Here is a 17,497-nt window from a genome sequence, read left to right on the forward strand (position 1 = left end):
AGGGAGAGGGGGGCCGGAGGGCGGGGCTGGCGGGGCGGAGCGAGCGCGTCGTGCACCGCCCGGAAAGCGTAAGCGCGGGCTCCCAGGGGCGGCTTTGGGGGGGGCGGGGCCCGACCCTATGGAGGCGGAGCTCAAGCTTTTTTGGAGGCGGGGTAAACTCGCGAGCTCCTGTGCTGTAATTACTTTTAGCAACAGTTACTCTTTTATGATTGTTGACTTTTACTGGGGCCTGTTTTTTGCCATTGTGGAAACAGTCTTCTAAGGGGTAAAAAAAAAAAAAAAAAAAGAAAGGAACTGCGGAAACCTATTGCAACCCCTTGCCTTCGCCCGGCGCGCGCGCGCGCGGGCTGGAGGCAAGGTGGGCGGAGCGGCGTGTCCCCCGAACCTTCTACGGGTGGGGCGCGCGCCCGGGGGCGGGGCGAAGCGAGGCCGCGGCGGGAGCTCGAGTTCACTCTGTGCCCGCACACCTCTCACTCGCGGGCGGCCCTGCGGAGAAAACGTGGGAAAAGGCGTGAGTTTTGGCGGGACTGTTTGGGGGCTTCACCTTTGGCGTCTGTCACGTTTGTGGAGGCAGCTTAAATTATCCTGCGTGGGCACGGAAAAAACGAAGTCTGCAAGGCACCATGATAAAAAAGGGAAAGAAGAATGTAGAGGGAACTGACGCGGCCTGATGTCGCTGGGAGGTCTGCCCTAGCCATTGCGAAGAAGCAGGGACGAGCTTTTGGCTTGCTCCCCGCCAGCTTTCCCAGCCCTAGCCGTTTCCTTCAACTCGGGGAAGACAGTGTCCCGGCGCCTCCCCTGAGCATCTCTGAGGCGCTGGCGGGCGCCCTCGCCCCTCCCCGCGAGCTGGGGCCTGCCTTGCGGGACGCGCGACGCGTTGCTGTGGCGGTAGCCATGGGGACCCGGGGCCGCCTGGTGCGCCACACGGGCACCTTGGCTCAGATTCACGTAACAACTGCAAAAATAACTCGGAAATGCTGAACTACAGCGCCTTGTTTTGGTGGAAGTTTTAGGGGACCCAGACTCTAAAGTGGCTGGAATATGCTTTTCAGTTTTAGCGCTAGAATAATTAAAATGAGGACTAGTTGTTTTTCTGATGGACAAGTGATTCCTGATGTGACATTAAATATCTGGGTTTTAACTGAGTTAATGATAGGGATTGGACAATGATTTTTAGAAGAACCATTAACTGGCCTGTATACATGAACTCTGGAAGGCTTAATGAGGAACATCTATACTGGATTATCAAATTTATTTCTCCATGTTGTTCTCAATAGCTGTTTAATTGTAAAAGGCAGAGCCATTCTTTTGAGAAGTACTGTTGAAGTCAGTGTTTTGACCTTCATGATATAAGAATTCAAACTTTGAAAAAGAAAAAATAAACACCTTTGGGCTTCCCTGGTGGCGCAGTGGTTGAGAGTCCGCCTGCCGATGCAGGGAACACTGGTTCGTACCCCGGTCCGGGAAGTTCCCACATGCCGCGGAGCGGCTGGGCCCGTGAGCCACAGCCGCTGAGCCTGCGCGTCCGGAGCCTGTGCTCCGCAACGGGAAAGGCCACAGCAGTGAGAGGCCCGCGTACCGCAAAAAAACAAAACAAAACAAAAAACCTTTGTACAATTTAATAAATGTATTCAACACAGAATCGACTTTTAAATGGTGTTACATTGACTACAGACAAGTTGGACAATTTGGTCTTCCAATTTGTACAAAGCCTGTACAAAGTGCTTAAGAAATGTGATAAAGCTAAGGACTTTTTGAAGCCTTTGGCAGTAATTGGATTTAACTTACCTTCAAAGCATCCCAAAACTTCATAAAATGTAAAATGAGCAATATCTCAAATCAGGATTTCGTAAGAAAAGAGTTTGGTGCAATTGGTCTGGAGATGTCAGCTCTGCTGAATTGTCTAGGCAAGTTATTACTAAATGCAAATTTCTTATCCCTAACATCTTTTCTACCTGTCATTTAGATGTGTTCAATTAATAGTAGATAATTTATGTGGAATTGCTTTAAAACAATAAAAGCACTACATACATTTTTATAATTTTATTTAGAATGAATGATTCCATTGGCACTTTTGCCAGTGATTAAGCTGAGAGGATTGAGGCGCAGTGAGACACTATTTACGGGCCTTGTAACAGGATTAAGGAAATACTGCTTCTATGTATAGAAAAGATCTTTGGAGTTCTTAAGCTATTTTCAGTCTCCAAATCTTTGCAATTGTATAGGCATCATTTGAAGAATGGAAGTGAAAAAGATTACTAGCCTATATAAGTTGAATTTTGAAAAATATTTGTATCTAAATATATTACATGTGTTCAAAAGCCTTGATACTCTTTCAGTTCAGTTTTCTAGACTTTTACAAAGAAAGATAGTCTTCAAGAACTTATTACATTCCTCAAGGGGAAAAAAAAGAAGGCTTAGAGCTATATGAGATAAACTCAAGAGTGTTCTAAGGTACCTATTAGGGTTTGGGAAAAGATCTGTAAATGAATGTTAATGTACATTACCCACCTATCCTATGAACTACTGAATGCCTTTGGCTAATGGATTGTGAGCTAACATCCAAAGTTCCTCCCCATAAGTTCAGATAATGATAAATAATGTAATTTCCAGTATATCATAAAATGTAATTTTACAATCACTCACTCTTTTAAATGTATGCAATGGGATTAAATATAGTATTTTGATACCCATCATATATTTTTAAAAAATGAACTAGCTCTTTGATAAAGTTTTACATTGCATTGCTATTATATTCCCTACAGCAGTGGCACTCAATTAGGGAATATTGCCTCTCAGTGGGGTGGGGGGACATGTGGCAATATCTGGAAACATTTTTGGTGTCATAACTAGGGAGTAGGGGCTATTGGTATCTAGTGGGGAGAGGCCAGGGATATTGCAAAACATCCTACATTGCACAAGGCAATTCCCAACAACAAAGAATTATCCAGCCCAGAATGTCAATAGTGCTGTACTATTGAGAAACTCTTAACCTACAAAATGCCACTGTTAGGTAGTAAGGTTTTACGTATGGAAGTTTTATTGGTTATTGTTTTCTGCAGCAAAAAAAGTGTGTATATTTACATTTATTGCGTATCTTGTGATCATAATGTTCTGAACGTTGTCAATTCAGAGAAATTTTTTATCATTACAACTGCTATTAGTATACAGCTGATCAAAGTATAAATGTCACAATTTTGAGTATTATAAAAAGTAATATTTTATTGAAATATATTTCTTAGGAGATTGGGTTTTTTTATCATTTAGGTAAAGTTTTCATGGATGAGTATTATTTATTGCTGTAATCTGACAGAGTTCAACATACATTCTTTTTCTCTTTTTCAGTTTTAGAGATATAAAGGCCAAAACATCTTGTTCATTTAAGCTGAGAGGAGTAAAAGAATATTATAAAGTAATGTCATTCAATTCTTTATATTCCTTCAATGTTGTGTGCCAAAAATCATTACTGACAGTGATCTATCAGAATATTCTTAATGACTATCAATTAGGTTCTCCAGTTTAGTCTGGTTAAGAAGCAAAGCATTGGAATCTCGACTTGGAAAGTGATTCCTTACTGAGTCATTAACTTTCTCATTATTGACTGTTTAGTCCCCTGGTAGTTATGTCCTGGGACAATGCATCATAGTAAATTTAGGATGCAAAAGAGGTATTCCTTTTGTAAAGGCCAAAGGGGCAATTCTCTGTGTACATAAGTACCCCAAACGGTGTCTGATATAAGTGGTTGTTTATTAGTAGTTGTTGGATGGGTGGATAGATGAACAGTTGAAGCAATGAACACTTTAGGATTAAATATTATTGTAATAATCCAAACTAGAAATGACAGCTGATAGCAAGGAAGCTGGTAAGAACATTCTGGTTATATTCCGAAGACAGATGTAACAGAATTTACTCAAGGTTTGGATGTGAGAGAAGGAGAAGCATCAGCTATCACTGCATAGTTTTTGTCCCAAACTACTGGAAGAGTTACCATTTACTGAGATGGGGGAGATTGAGAGGAAAAGAATGAGGAAGATACAAGTAAAATTTTCCATGTCCATTTACCTCAGTGCCACATTTGTGTTTCTAAGCTTAATTTAGCTGTTGAAACCTGTAGCTACCTATCAAAATATGAATAATAATAATATATATTACTTTCAGTCTAATTAAAAGACCTGTCATTTTCCCACAAAATGATGGGGTCTTTTCCCTGTTTCCAACTCCAGTACCTAAAATTCAAACACTTGACAATGTTAACTGTAACTCTTCTACTAAGTAATGTTAATTATCTCATTTATGTGTATTAGATGTACCATAAGAACAGGTTTTGTAGTTAAAAGCTGTTCAGTGTTTCAAGAGAATTTTAAGCACATTTTATTGTATTTTAAATCAATGACACTATACACAGGTGTTTTTAGGACAAGTTTAATATCAAACAGTTGGCTTCATTGGATGTAAAAAATAGACTTCTCAAACTAATAAACCTCAAAACCATGACTTTGTTTGAGATAACTGAATCATATAGTTTTCTGACTTAGAATAATTCAAATTAGCTCAACTGCAATTTATAAGTATTGATGTATATTAATTCAGATTAACATGTAGTGTTACATAAGAGTTTTCTACCTTGACTACGCTAATCCAGAGAGGCACATTTTCTCTTAGTAAATTTTTAGTACTTCTGGTTTTTTCCCAGCTTTTTTCAGCAAAGAACGTAAGATATGCAAAGACAAAAAAAATTAATACCATTTCAATGAGAGATCACTTACACACCCAGTTGTCAAGAACTTTTGAAAAGTTAAACCAAAACTTATGTAAATTAGCGTTTTTATTATCTACTTTATGAGTTGGCATACATACTGGAAGTGCCTCTTATTCAATTCCACCCAAGTACAAGATTCTGAGGGTTTGGGTTTTCAGAGTCCAGTGGAGAGACAGGTGCATACATATTAACTTTATTACATGTTTGAGAAATATTGAGATATAAGTAAATATTAAAGATTCATAAATAAGGAAGAAATTCCTTATTTATGAATTTGTGCACTAGGGTAATTTTGCTTCTTTTTCCCTTGACAGTCTCTTTTCCTCATAAGCCTCACATTTTATGTCTCCTACCCCTCTGAATCTACTGGCTTATGCACCTGATGTTCCTGCCACCTCTGCTGGATGCTGGCAGCTGCAGCCCATTGCTCCTCTTAAGCAAGCATGACAGAAAGCTGGGAGAACCACAACTGCCCTTTTCAGAACAACAGAATCTTCTGGGTAGCTACCGCTCGGACTACTTTCTAAGTAAGGATCCCTTCACGGAAACCACATGTATAGGTAAAAGATCTGCCGTAGTCTTCAGCCTAATGGCTGTGCCCGTCATAAAGGTCAGCCACAGCTGAGGAAGGCCATTTATGTTTTGCACTTGGATATCAAATGTAGTGTGTATTTAGTATTCAGAATTATGTTGTTGATGTATATCGACGTTTTTGGTTTTTTCCTTATAAAAGGGTTTATAAACCCTGTAGGTAAATAATTAAGAATCCCATTTTGGGGACCTAAAGATTCTGGTCACCAATTCCTGTGTGTGGGGTGTATGTGTATGGGAGGGCATTCCCCACATAAATAAGCAATTATCTGACACCGGCTGGATATCCTACAATTTGACTCAATTCTGACACTGTACGTCTGGAGAGAGCATCAGATTCCACAGGTTAAGGACTTAGTCCCACAAGACTGCTGTTTACTTCAGAAGAAATTTGTGAGCCCAGGTTGTTACCTGTGCTTCTGATAACCAGCTACAAATCAGAGGTTCCCTCGACCCCCTCTTTGGGTTTCAGGTTAAGGGGTCCATCCTACAAGACTCCCCTTCCCACTTCAGAAGCCGGTCGTGTAAGTCCAGGTTATCACCTATGCTTCTTACCATATGCTCTCCTTGGGTTGGGTTAATTTGTGAGAGTGGCTCACAAAACTCAGAGAAACGTTTTACTCACCAGATTACTGGTTTATTATAAAAGGATATTACTCAGGAACAGCCACATAGAAGAGATGCGTAGGGCAAGGTATGGGCAAAGGGCTCAGAGGTTCCATGCCCTCCCCAAGTGTGCCCCTCTCCCGACTCTCTACATGTTCACCAACCCAGGAGTTCTCTGAATCCCATCCTTTTGGAGTTTTATGGAGGCTTCATTACATAGGCACAGTTGATTAAATTATTGGCCATAGGTGATTGATTCCACCTCCAGTCCCTTTCCTCTTGCCTCTCCCCTCATCACGGAGAGGGACTGAAAGTTCCAATCCTGTATACTAATTGTTTCCCCTGGCAACCAGCTGCATCCTTAGGTGCTCTCCAAAAGTCTCCTCATTAACAAAAGCCAGCTGTGGTGGAAGGGGGCTTGTTATGAATAACAAGATACCCACTTCACCTTGATGGCTCTGAAGTGATTTAAGGAACTGAGGACAAAAGACCAAATATTATAACAAAAGGTGCTCACATTGCTCTCTGCTCAAGAAGTTACAAGGGTTTGGAACTATGGGCCAGGAACCAAAGGCAAATATGTATTTTTTTATTATAAATCACTATGTCACAGGAACTAACTGTAGAGATGTCTTATTATCCAGTATAATCTAATTACAGAGTATGGCCAATAGAACTGAGTTCACAATAGAGATATACTTGATTCACTGGTCTATCCAATTTGACAGATCATTTACTACTTTTCTGTACTTCTTATGCTGCCTTATACTTTCTGTAGAAAGTAGAGGGGATGCAGAAACAAAGGAAAAACAGTATAGCAAGAAAAGTAATGATAACCTAAACAATAGTTCAGTGAAAAAAAGGAGTCCTAGTTCCTCCTCAAAGGATATACATAACAAACTGATGCTTTTTCCCTTTTTTTCCTTTTTTTTTTTTTTTTTTTTTCTTCCAGGAAATAGTAAAGCTCTGGTTATTTTTTGAGAAGTTGCTACTGAACTGAATTTGAGTCTGCTTGCCTGCCTTGTAGCAAAGCCAATCTACTGACACTAGGTTGTGGTTAAGGAAACTACAGCATTTATTTTCAGGGGCCCAAGCAAGGAGAAATGGCAGCTCATGTTCAAAAGACCCAAACTCCCCAATGGCTCTCATGGAAGGGTTTTTAAAGGCAGCATTTGGGATGAGGGTTGCAGCTCAGGGATTTTCTTCTAATTGGTTGGTGGTGAGGTAACAGCATGACCTTTCAGGAATCTTAACCGTCAGCCTTCTGGTTCCAGCCAGTCTGGGGTCTATGTGCTCGTGGTCAGCATGTAGTCCACCTTCTTCCATCTGGGTAGGGGGTCTTAGTTTCTGCAGAACAACTGGAAGATATTCATCAGATCGTTATGTATCTCCCTGGAGAAGGAACTAGAACTCTTTTTTTTTCACTGAACTATTGTTTAGGCCAGGGGTCCCCAACCCGCAGGCGATACCTGTCTGCAGTCTGTTAGGAACTGGGGCTGCACAGCAGGAGGTGAGCAGGGGGCAAGCAAGGGAAGCTTCATCTGCCACTCCCCATCGCTCGCATTACCTCCTGAACCATCCCCCCCATTGCTCACATTACTGCCGGAACCATCCCCCTACCCTGGTCCATGGAAAAATTGTCTTCCACAAAACTGGTCGCTGGTGCCAAAAAGGTTGGGGACCACTGGTTTAGGTTATCATTACTTTTCTTACTTTACTCTTTTTCCTTTGTTTCTGTGTCCCCTAACTTCCCTAATTAGTAACCATTTGAGTCTGTTCTTTGGAACTCAGGGAAGGCCTAGGAGACTAAAGTCTTTTTCTGCAAACAAGAACCAGGAGACATGGAGGGGTTTTTGTACCTGGGAGGGGCCGGAAGGATCCTGCTCAGTTTCAAAGTCAGGGATTAAAATCTTAAATCACATCAAAGGGATTAGAAATATTACATAATCCTTTATTATAACTAAGCTTCCTTTAAGATTTGCCTGATACTTAGAAAATAGGACTGAAATAATTGTATAAGTAAAACATGTGTAGTGATCTAATTAATGATAAAAAATTATTAGAACTTGGGCTTCCCTGGTGGCGCAGTGGTTGAGAGTCCGCCTGCCGCTGCAGGGGACGCGGGTTCGTGTCCCGGTCCGGGGGGATCCCACGTGCTGCGGGGCTGCTGGGCCCACGCGCCATGGCCGCTGAGCCTGCGCGTCTGGAGCCTGTGCTCCGCAATGGGAGAGGCCACAACAGTGAGAGGCCCGCATACCGCAAAAAAAAAAAAATTATTAGAACTTGTTGACAAAGTAAAAATAGCAACTTAGTGGATTAAACTGAAATGTAAAAATAATTTATATATTTATAAATGTTATATCATTCTAACATAAGGTAGTACCTAGTTGCAGCTATTAGTTTGCAGACTCAGTAGTAAATACAGTAATTGACGTTCTAGAATGTATTTTAAAAGAAGCTTTAAACTCTATATAAGGGCAGATTTTATTTTATTTTATTTTTGGCCACACTGCGTGGCTGGTGGGATCTTAGTTCCCCCGCCAGGGATCGAACCTGGGTCCTGGCAGTGAAAGTCTTAACCACTGGACCATCAGGGAATTCCCAAGGGCAGATTTTAATTCTTTTTTGGACTTGGTTTTGATTCCCAAGTCTTTAAGACACTAGTACTTAGTATGGAACTGTAGATAATGAAAGACAATTTAAAAAACAGTTAAGTAATCTTCAATATCAAGAGAGAAAAACTAGTTCAGTGTTAAAGTCTTAAATACCAAAGCAATGACCAACAGTAAATAGTAAAAACTTTCCTATAAAAATCATTAAATCGTAACATGTATGTTTATTCATTTTTTGGAATGTTTGTTTCTACCAAAATGACTACCAGTGAATTACATTTTCTTTACATTGTTTCCTCTCTTAAAACTGGAAGTAATTTCAGAGAAAATACTAAGAAAAAATTTATTTTAAAAATTACTTTCAAATTCCACAGGTATTTTTAAAAGTCACAGTTCAATGTGCAGGTTAATCCTCAGCAAGACTCTAGGTCAGCCTTCTACAGATCTCGGCAGTGCTTTCTATACATTATTATATCTCCTCAACATCATTATATCTTGCAAATTATAGAAAACTTGGCATCCTTAAACACCAAATTCCAATTCCCTAATTTAGTGTGACTGCTGATTTCTGTTTGGGTACCCTTTCATATGATGCAACCTGGAAACTCCAGAAATAAGCTTGGGCAAAATAGGGCTTACCTTCCTTATTTCCTTTTTAAAAGGGTCATTGATCACTGTCCTGTGCTGACATTGCCCAGAGTCTGAAAACCATTGTTTCATATATTTTGTCCAATTTTCTATTTGTTATGGCAGGAGGATAAAATCTGGTCCCTCTTACTCCACCATAGCTGGAAACTAAACTTACTTCAGAGTGTTTCAAAAACTTTTTTGAAATTAAATTCCTTGAGAAGGCACAAACTTTCCAGTTTTACCCCTAAACTACTCACCACTAAATATAGTTTCAGAATGAACAGTTTCACACACATTTATGTCACCTGCTTGGTCTCTAAAGTTGGCTGAGTTTGCAACTGATTTCTGTGTCACCTTTCCAGTCAGCTTTCTCTTCTTAGAGTTTTCTTCTTTTACACCACTAGAGTTCCTACAACTGTTCAAAGAAAAAGGACAAAAATAATACACAGGGCAATCTAGATCCAAACAGAAAAGGATACTTTTGCCAAGGAAGCCACAAAACTTGTAGAAACCTGATACCTAGGTACGTTTAATTTACAAAACAAAACTCTTAGCTGCTCTAAGATATTTACATTCAAGATTCTTGTGGTTTTCTCAGGAATAGATAGATGACTTGATTTAGTTTACAGGCCCACTTTGTGGCTTTCTTAGAACAAAGAAACAATCTAAAGGTAAAGTTAACCTCTTAAAAGGCAGACATACTTATAACATTTAAATGGCATTTTTCTCAGTCTGTATTCATCAAGGATTCAAAAGCATCTTGTAGTCCAGTGTGTCACCTTTTTGCATAAATGTGGTGTAATAGAAAAATATTTGGTCTTTGTCCCCAGTTTCTCATACAAATCCAAAATTTCTGGAACTTCCTTAGTGGTAAGGCAGGCCCTTAGATGGCTTCTGGATGGGTTCTGGTCACCAGAAAGAGCAATCCATGATTAGAAGCTTGGAACTTTTGTTATCTGAAAACAGGTTCGCCTTTTAGTGAGTGCCAAAAGACACAAACAAGCCAAAGAGCGGGGTAAGGATTTATTACTTGCAGCAAGTAACGAGAACACCAGGGATCTTTCCCAAAGCATTCTTCCCCAAACAGCAAAACTGGGGAAGTTTTAAGCTAAGGGTACATTCATATTCATGAAGGGGCTTGGGCAGTGTATGCATATTCATGAAGGGGCTTAAGCAGAGGAGAATTTAACATTGAATTGAAGCAAAGGTCAACCAAGTCCAAGCTTTAGTTGATTAAAGTCCTGAGGGTCAGAAAAGGTCAACATCATCATTCCTTAGGTTCCACCAGTCTGAGGTCTCAGCATGTAGTTACTATCCTCCACCTGGGTGTGGGCCTTAGTTCCTGTGGAACTCAAAGAAATGTAACAGAGTGTTCTGCATATCCCTTGAGGAGGAACTAGGACTCTTTTATCGCTGAACTATTGTTTCTTGACTGCTTTTCCTTTGTACCTACATTGCCTCACTTCTCTTAAGATCATTAATTACTGAGACCTGTTCAAGGGCAAACAGTGTGGCCAGGCTTGGATCACAAAAGGACTTAGGCCAAAAATGGTTTCTTTTATGTCTAAAAAGCCATGCCTGGTTCTCTTTCTCTGGGACCTCCTACCCTATCTGCTTACACTTTCAGCCCTACCCTCCAACCTCCAGGAAGGGAGAGGGGCTGGTGATTGAGTTATTTACCGATTATCAATAATTTAATCAATCATGCCTACTTAATGAAACCTCCTTTAAAAACCCTCATCAATGGAGTTTGGAGAGTTTTTCAGTTGGTAAGCTCATTGAGGTGCTGGGAGGGTAACGCATCCAGAAAAGGCATGAAAGCTTCACACAACTACCCCCATACCTTGCCCTACACACCTCTTCCATTTGACTGTTCCTGAATGATATCTTCTATAATAAACCAGTAGTCATAAGTAAATGCTTTCCTAAGTTCTGTGAGTTGTTCTAGTGAGTTACCAAACCTATTGAGAGGGTTGAGGGAACCCTTGAATGTTTAGTCTGCTGAGCAGAAATGTAACTATTTTGGCACCCCATTTGTGGCCAGTGTTTCTAGTGGGGGCACTCTTGTGGAACTGAGACACTTGTGGATCCTGATGCTAACTCTGGGAGTTGTTGTCAGAATTGAATTGAATTGTTGGAAACCTAGTTGATACAGGAATTAGTTGATGTGAATAAACAGCAAGTATTTACTTTTACAGTGACAATTGTTATGGGCTGAATTGTGTTTCCCCAAAATTCATCTGTTGAAATCCTAATCCCCAGTATCTCAGAGTATAATCATAGTTGGAAATAAGGTCTCTAAAGAGGTAATTAAGTTAAAATGAGGCCATTAGTGTGGGTCCTAATCCAATCTGACTGGTGTGCTGGGGAGGTAAGACTGAAAGTGAAGCAGATAGTGTAGGGGGGAAATCCTTGGAGAAAGAGAACCAGGCATGGCTTTCTTGACATAAGAGAAGCTATTTTGGGCCTAAACAGGCATGGCTTTCTTGACATAAGAGAAGCTATTTTTGGCCTTAGTCATTTGCTTTTATAGAAGAGGAAATTTGGACACAAAAACTGACACCAGGGGGTGTGCACACACAGAGAAAAGACCGTGTGAAGAGGCAGCAAGAATGCAGCCATGTGCAAACCAAGGAGAGAGGCCTCAGAGGAAATCAATACTGTTGGCACTTGATCTTAGACGTCCAGCCTCCAGAACTTTGAGAAAATAAATATCTGTTGTTTAAGCCACCCAGTCTGTGGTATTTTATTATGGCAGCCCCAGCGAACTAACACAATTTATTACTCCTTCTTCATTTCTGCTGATTTTATATGCTTATTTCAGGCCTGAATCTTTAGCCTGGAAATTTTAGGAGCACATTAACTACTATCCCTATCTCACGCTGTCCCAACCCAAGGATTTGAATCATAATTTTTGAGCTTTAAAGCTCAGCACATAAAAAGCCAAAAACTCAGCACATAAATCATATATCAGAATTAATAGTATGAAACATCAAATGGTGGAAAATTGAGAGCACAGAACAAAAATACAAGTGGATGGAAAGCATAAAAGACAAGATCAGGGCTTCCCTGGTGGCGCAGTGGTTGAGAGTCCGCCTGCCGATGCAGGGGACGCGGGTTCGTGCCCCGGTCCGGGAAGATCCCACATGCCCTGGAGCTGCTGGGCCTGTGAGCCGTGGCAGCTGAGCCTGCACGTCCAGAGCCTGTGCTCCGCAACAGGAGAGGTCACAATAGTGAGAGGCCCACGTACCGCAAAAAAAAAAAAAAAAGACCAGGGAACTGAAAGACACATACAGAAGACCCAACAGTGAGTAACAGGAGTTCCAAAGGGAGGAAGAGTAAAAGATGGAGTAGCATTTCATATAAAAAAATATAGAAAAAATGTTCCTGAACTAGAGAAAGACATTCATCTGCAGAATAAAAGATCTCAGTCAGGCAGGATTGATGAATGAAAACATTGTTGTGGAAAATAAGACCGTAGACTCCAAATTTTAAATAAGACTTTGTTATTTACTAAGAATGACATTGCAGAAAAGGAGGGGAGTTCCCATCAGCTATAGCAAAGCAACCATAACTAATGTCTTAATACATCAAAATTATCATGGTTTATATTACACAGCAGTACAATGAAAGCCCAATTCCAAGAATTGCATTATAGGCAAAAGAGAAGAAAGGACCTCAGTGACAATGAGAAAGGAAATATCAGCAGTCACAAATGAGCAAACAAAAATGACTACCTGAAAGATATGCCAATATCATGCAATTAGAAAAGGTCATAGAATCTATTCATTAATATCTTAAGGACCTGTCATTTTGTTGAGGTTTCAACTTTCTTTATTCACATGCTGACTTTTAATACTATCTTGTTATGGACATATTAGAAATAATCTTAAATTTCTAAGTTCCAAGGATAAAGAAAAAAGTCTGTCTTCCTTGGTAAAAGAATAAATCATGAAGGAAAAATAATCAGACCACCGTTTACTTACAATAGGAGAAGCAAGAGGAAAATTTAGTATCATTTATATTGAAAAAAAGGACTATGACCCAATAATGCTAATATAACTAAGATATCATTTAATTGTCAATTTCAAAGAAAGTTGTTTGGAAATATGTGAAGATTGATAGACTATATCACTCAGTAGTACAACTGAAGAAATAGTAAAGGAAAGGACTGTAATCAAACCACAAACAAATGAAAGAAAATACAGCCCTCAAGACATGGGAAGATGGACTAGATGAAAGAGTGATGAGCTCTGACACATCTGTTACCTGAAGAGAAATCTAAACAGAGATGCAGGCTGAGTATGTATAATATGAGTACAGACTGTTGATTCTTGAAATAGAAGTGGCATATGTGAGGAATCCCTGATAATAGACTAACTAAAGGTAATTATCAATAAAATATGCTAATAAATCCTTGGGGGTGGGGAGAGGGGAAGTAAAAGTATTCTAAAGGGCTCATCCAGTGAAGGAGCAGAGCACCTAAAAACAGAATTAATTGGTTTCTTATTTTCATATAACCCTTTCATATGGGTTTCATTTTGAGTATATGAAAATGATAATCACCAGTTGAACGGAAAAGTATAATAAAATTTGCTGATTATAAAGAGGAAAAATATAAGTAATAGTAATGATCAGAGAGGGAACTAGTAAGGGAAATATTTAGAAGGAAAAAAGGAAAATGTTTAAAAATGCAAACAGGGCTTCCCTGGTGGCGCAGTGGTTGAGAGTCCACCTGCCGATGCAGGGGACACGGGTTCGTGTCCCAGTCCAGGAAGATCCCACATGCCGTGGAGTGGTTGGGCCCGTGAGCCATGGCCACTGAGCCTGCGCGTCTGGAGCCTGTGCTCCGCAACGGGAGAGGCCCCAACAGTGAGAGGCCCGCGTACCGCAAACAACAACAAAAAATAAGAATGCAAACAAAGTATAAGGTGAAAGGAATAAATCCTAACAAATGTTTAAATTCCCCATTGTGTAAAACAGATTCTCAGATTGAGTTGATAAAAACAAAACCTATCAGTGTATTCCTAAACACACACACACACACACACACACACACACACACACACTTAAAGCAGTGAAGAAATATTGGAAATAAAAAATAGGAAAAGAGATAAGCAACAGCATACAAAAAAAATGGAGGAAAGGCAACATTCATGTCAGATCAAATAAAAAGGTTAAAAGTACTAAGATAAAGATGATGCAGTGATAAAAGTCACAGTTTACAAAGAATATAACAGTTATAAGCCAGTTTTTAAGGTATTATCTCTCAGCTTCAAATTGACCCTTGTATATTTTGCTTTGTGATGCTGCAACTAGACCTCTGGAAATAGCACTTCTGATTTGTCAGCTTGCTCCCTGTTAAGCTCTGGCGATAGGGAGAAGTATAGGGTGATCATAGGCCAGAAGGAGGAGGAAAGAAACTCTTCTTTTTCTCACTATTTTCTTCTTGTTCCTATTAGCATCACCCCAATAAAACTTCACTGTGGCACTAACATTTCCTTTCAGCAGCAGCAGTTGACTGTAGTGTGCAGTCTTTCAAATATCATGCTGATTATGCCCCCTCAGGGAAACCAACACGAATGTTGCTCCAGCTTCTCTTAGAGCTGGATCCCAACTCCATGAGTCCCCTCATCTGAACTCAGAAATGCCAGCACCAGCCAAGCAATAAACACTTCTCCAGTTTCCCAGTTCTAGATATGGTAGTTGCTTCCTGCAGTTTCTAGCTCTGTGATATTCAAGAGTTCTTTTTTTTTTTTAACATCTTTATTGGGGTATAATTGCTTTACAATGGTGTGTTAGTTTCTGCTTTATAACAAAGTGAATCAGTTATACATATACATATGTTCCCATATGTCTTCCCTCTTGCGTCTCCCTCCCTCCCACCCTCCCTATCCCACCCCTCCAGGCTGTCACAAAGAGTTCTTTTTATGCTTTTTGGTTCTTTAACATCTAAATAACTTTTTTATATTAAGTCATCTCACTTAAATAACTGTGAGATTCTGAGAAGGTGGTAATGGAGATGGTAGCATATGTTTGAGATCTTTTGAATCCCCATATAAAAAGACATTGCAACTAGATGACAAAGCCAAAAACAAACAAACAACAGGCTGGCTGTCCTCACAAACCCCAGAATACAATCAGGTGGGACAATAGTCATAAGACCTGTGTCTTATCAATGTCTATGTAGCGGAAAGCAGTGTGAAGCCAAGGGACATCTGACAGAGCTGAGAACAGAAAAACCCCACATAAACTAAAAGTATTCACTGGAAATCATGGCAATTCAATTTGAGAACAGCAGCTAAAACTGGGAGAGGTGTAGCATATTCCAGTAATCAGACCTAAGTCTTAGAGTTGGTTCATTCCCATAAATTCTCATACCTGAGACTAGGGCTTGCTTCAAGTACAAGGTCTCATACTGAAGAGAAACTGCTGGGATGACACAAAATTGTTAAGCATGGGAACAACTAAGACAAAGGAAAAAGAAGATCCAGAGAAAAGGGAGAAGGAAACGGAGCTGGTAACTGCACCAAGCAAGCACTTATAGTTTTACTAATATAATAAACTATAGAAAAGGGAGCTCATGAGAAGTTAGAAAAGCTATCTGAACCAAATCTAAGAAATTATGCAAATTAAATCCATGTAAAAATGAACATTGGAAAACTACTGAAGTCAAATAACATACAAGTAACTATAAGAAAAGATGACAACAAGAAACAGAATAACCCTGCAGGCAAAGAAAACATACTAGAAAGACATGCTCAACGTGTATGCAAACTGAAACATACCATTTCAAAATGAGCTAAGAGACTTAATGTTGCTTAATGAAAAGATACAAGATATGAAAACAAAAATTAGAAAAACTCAGAAATTAGCTAATAAAGCTCAAAAAACAAAAAAAAAAATATTTCAGAACTGAAGAATAAATTAGAAGAAAAACACTTAACACACACACACACACACAAATACAACAAATAATGCCTTACAAGAAATAGTAAATTAAAGGGAGGGAGTTTTTTAAAAAAAAATTAAGAAATAAAAAAAGATTTGAGGGAAAATGACAAATATTGAAGCTTTAAAAAGAAGATTCAGCATACGGATATAGGAGTCCCTAAAAAAAGAAACAAGAACATCTAGGGAATAGAACAAATATTAAAAACTTGCTGGGGCTTCCCTGGTGGCGCAGTGGTTGAGAGTCTGCCTGCCAGTGCAGGGGACACGGGTTTGTGCCCCGGTCCGGGAAGATCCCACATGCCGCGGAGCGGCTGCGCCCGTGAGCCATGGCCGCTGAGCCTGCGCGTCCGGAGCCTGTGCTCCACAATGGGAGAGGCCACAGGAGTGAGAGGCCCGCGTACAGCAAAAAAAAAAAAACTTGCTGAAAAATATTACTGTGAAATACACATTAAAAGAGCACACTTTTACATGAGAATATCCAGAAGAACTAAGACCAAGAAATATTCTAGTAAAGGTATTGGACTTTAAAGGAAAAGAAAAAAAAATCATTGGGAATCTAGGCAAAAGAGTACATATTTCAGAAGGGCATCAAAATTATCAGATTTTTTAACAGCAATGCTTTATGCAGGAAGAAATGGAACAACATATTTAAGATACTTAAATATGGGATAAAAAATAAGGATAAAATAAATGAGCAATTGTGATATATTCTAAATGACCTTGAGAATGGGGATCCTCAATGTGAAAAGAAAGATGCAAAATAAAAAAGGTTAATTAAAAACCCTGTAGTCCTGAATTTGAAAAATCCTAGAAAAAAAAAATCACCAACCAGTGATTTTTTATAGCAACCCTAGCTTCCAGACTACTCTTTTGACATATCATTTTCTTTTGAAGGAAACCATAAAGGCTTCTTCAAGATATGATTGATTCCAGGTCTACAGCAGAAAATATGCTAGAACATCTTGAAGTATTATATAGCAGAAAAACAATCAGAAATTACAAGGGTCATGTCACAAGGATTCAGAAGTCAAATTGAGGCTCTAATTGGCCATAGTTTGTATAAAAATTGCAATAGATTGAAGCCAATCAGATATGTTTAAACTTGTGAGTTCATTATAATATTAAATAATATTTTTTAAAGATTTCATTGGTCACTGTGGTAGGCCTCCAGAGATACACAGTTTTTACTGTATATGGAAAAAGGGTCTTTGCAGATGTGATTAAGAATAGTTAGATGGTGAGACTTCCCTGGTGGCACAGTGGTTAAGGCTCCACGCTCCCAATCCAGGGGGCCCGGGTTCGATTCCTGGTCAGGAAACTAGATCCCACATGCATGCCGCAACTA

The 17,497-nt window shown here is 39.6% G+C and overlaps 1 protein-coding gene across 8 annotated transcripts in view; it reads left to right on the forward strand.

Annotated features, from left to right (window-relative positions):
- SLC9A9 (solute carrier family 9 member A9) overlaps positions 1–17,497 on the forward strand; it is a 660,636-nt gene that overhangs the window by 217 nt on the left and 642,922 nt on the right. For 4 of the 8 annotated variants that reach the window (XM_067737581.1, XM_067737580.1, XM_067737584.1 and 1 more), the window contains exons 1-3: positions 44–1,907; positions 3,346–3,412; positions 5,074–5,286. The gene's annotated coding sequence lies outside the window, so the exon portion shown is untranslated. Of the gene's footprint in view, positions 1–43; positions 1,908–3,345; positions 3,413–5,073; positions 5,320–17,497 lie in introns of those variants that run through there. The other 4 variants (XM_067737582.1, XM_067737585.1, XM_067737583.1 and 1 more) reach the window with 4 other exon arrangements.

Source organism: Pseudorca crassidens, chromosome 5, assembly GCF_039906515.1.
Source record: "Pseudorca crassidens isolate mPseCra1 chromosome 5, mPseCra1.hap1, whole genome shotgun sequence".
In the NCBI taxonomy this organism is placed as follows: Eukaryota; Metazoa; Chordata; class Mammalia; order Artiodactyla; family Delphinidae; genus Pseudorca; species Pseudorca crassidens.